Raw genomic sequence first — 3147 nt, 5'->3', positions numbered from 1 at the left:
TGAGAGCTAATCTTCGTTTCCTCGAGACTATAGAAATACAACTGTGGGCAGACCAGGGTCGCCCGCTGCTAAACATCTCGGTGTAGCTTTAAGTCTCTAATCTTAATGGAATTGCAGCAGGAACGGAGAGCGACCATTAATCACTGGAAGATAAACAGCAGCAGCCAACCGGTGACCTGGAGCCCAGAGCCATTACGGGACAGGAGAGCAAACCGCCTGCCTCCAAAAACTTCAGGCTGCACGCAGCTGCAGCCTGGCTGAGCAGCGCTTTCGGGCGCACACTCAGAAATGGACCACCGACCTCCAGCAAGGGCTGAGTCACAGGTTATAATAAACTTTATTTCTTGATTTAGTCCTTGCACTTGGGCACTAACCCCTGAGCTCCGGCGCTGGGTGGTTTCGTAGCGGCGTGTGCTGCTTTGAAGCCTGAAACATGGTTTGGGTGGTGTTTTCTTTTTTTTTCCTCCCATTGGTAGGAATTGCCAGAGCTCCCTGTGGTGCTTTGTATCTTATTGCTGTCGGAGCAAATTGCCTGGCTTGGCTGGCAGTCTCCCGCACACGGCGTGGGCTGCAAGAGCATTGCCGGCACTGCGTGGTGCCACGCTAACCGCGGCAGCCCAGGGCCTTGCTGATGGGGTTCCTGCCCGTGGCCGGCGGCACCGGTTCGCTTTCTGAGGAGGGTGTCCAGGCTGTTTCCACTCTCTTCTCTTTTTGTGCATGGCTGCACGGAGAAGTTCCTGATAATGCAAGGCAGGGAGAGGATGGGGAGATAAGGCGCTGTCGCTGACTTGGCTTATGATGTAGGTGAAACCACTCGGCTTTTCTGGGACTCCATCCTTCATCTCAGAAATTATGTCAAACTGGTAGAGGCAATGAAGCAAAATTCCTTTAAGTGCTTCCAGATCCTCAGATAAGAGGTGCTAGGGAAATGCCCAGCCTTGCTGGACACTGCCTAATGCATTCCCTGGGGGCTGGCGGCAGCCTGCAAGGTGAGAGCAAGCTGCCCGCTTCCTCCGCTTTGACAGCAGCCTGCAGCTGCAGAGGAGGGCGATGGCCGAAACCTCTGCTCTGGGCAACAGAGGGTTAATAAATTGCCTGTATTCCCGAGGATTATCACAATGGAAATGTCCCAAGGATTGACAGCTCCATACCCATGTCCGCAGCAAAAAAAGCCCACAATGGAATGTGTCCCGTTCGCTTATTTGATGGGCCATGCCCCTGCGCTGGGGAAGCGCCCTGATGTAACCGTTCCCCAGTACATAATGCGTCGTCCTCCCTGATGGGTGACTCTGCGGTCCCCAGACTGGATTGGTGCAGACCCCGCTGAGCTAATGCACGGGGGTCTGTAGAGACAGGGCGATGCACTTGGGCTTGGCTTAAAGCAAACTGTTGGCATTAGTAACTTTGGACCCCAGTGCTGCCCTTAGCCTACCTGGGTAGCTTTTGAAGTGGCACCCAAAATTTGGAAACAAAGACCTAATCCTAACACAGAAGGAAAGTCTGGCTAGACTTTCTGCAAAGTTGTTTTTCTTCCTAAACTAAACTTCTTGCATTCTTGTAAGCTTTGCACTGCGGGTCTCGCCATGTCCAGCTGGGTTTCCAGTATCCCTTGGATGCTCTGCCTCAGCGGGGCTTCCAGCACCTTGGCTCCATCAGCCAGGACTGGGATTTTCTTTCTGACAGGCTGTGCAGTTATATTAATAAAGCCATGCTTTGTTATGGCTCATTTTGTTTGTTAGGCATCTGGAACAAAATAAATCAGCAAAGGCACAGTTTTGCCCAAACGAATTGCGATGGCGCAAAGCTGCAGGCGCGGTGCGGCCCCGCAGCGCAGGGGCGCTGGGAGCGAGAGCGTGGTCTGCAATTGCAAGGGGAGAAAAGTCTTTCAGGGAAATTAATCCCTTTGCTTTGGGGAAGGGAGAAAAGAGACTGAATTCAGTAAGAAATTCTGCCTGGGACAATCTCGCAACCAAAACAAAAGACCCGCTAAAGCGGAGCGCCGGCATTGGCCTGGCCTGGACATACCGACCCCGCTGGTCCCTGCCTGCCCTTGCCTGCTCCTGCAGCCCCGGCGGGATGGCTTCAGAGCGACCCATCCCGGCGCTGTGGGACCTGTCTGCGTCTGCACGGCAGAAATAGCTGCACAGCCGCAGCCTACGGTGCACCGTGGTCTCCCCTCGCACCCGCAGGCTGAGCAGGAGCGGAGCCGGGAGGGAGACGAGGCAGTTGCGGACCAGGATGCTGGGCAGGAGCGAGAGGCACGGGCATCCTGCCGGCAGCTCGGGGGCCGGGCACGCGCTGCCCGCGCAGCAGCAAAGGGCAGCAGGGCCTGGCATCAGCAGATCGGTATGCGTTGCTGTATTTATTCGGGCGATTGTATGAATTTGACTAATTATTCCGGCAGTCAAAGGAAACTGGCCCGATTCCCGCAGGGGCTGTGCTCGCGGCAGCACGGCCGGGGCCCCGGCGGGATGGCTTCAGAGCGACCCATCCCGGCGCTGTGGGACCTGTCTGCGTCTGCACGGCAGAAATAGCTGCACAGCCGCAGCCTACGGTGCACCGTGGTCTCCCCTCGCACCCGCAGGCTGAGCAGGAGCGGAGCCGGGAGGGAGACGAGGCAGTTGCGGACCAGGATGCTGGGCAGGAGCGAGAGGCACGGGCATCCTGCCGGCAGCTCGGGGGCCGGGCACGCGCTGCCCGCGCAGCAGCAAAGGGCAGCAGGGCCTGGCATCAGCAGATCGGTATGCGTTGCTGTATTTATTCGGGCGATTGTATGAATTTGACTAATTATTCCGGCAGTCAAAGGAAACTGGCCCGATTCCCGCAGGGGCTGTGCTCGCGGCAGCACGGCCGGGTCATTTCTGTATCTCTGCGGCCGTAAAGTTGGCCCATTTTAGGGAGGCTCAGATAGCGAGATCAAGGACTGGAGCTCTGTGACTCCAGCTGCTGTCAGGAGTTTTGTATGCAGATGGAGGGCAATGGATGACTCAGGCAGTTACCGAAGATGTAAATGATTCTCACAATTAGTAAACAAGCTCAAGAAAGCCCCTGATCAAGCGGGTGATGCAGGGGGTTGAAGGTCAGGAAGGCTCCTGCCATGCCGTCAGCATGTCACACCCTCACGGCTGGCCGGCCCCCGTGCCCCGT

The sequence above is a fragment of the Charadrius vociferus genome, unplaced genomic scaffold, assembly GCF_000708025.1.
Source record: "Charadrius vociferus isolate BGI_N301 unplaced genomic scaffold, ASM70802v2 scaffold436, whole genome shotgun sequence".
In the NCBI taxonomy this organism is placed as follows: Eukaryota; Metazoa; Chordata; class Aves; order Charadriiformes; family Charadriidae; genus Charadrius; species Charadrius vociferus.
Note: the sequence above shows the minus strand (reverse complement) of the source record.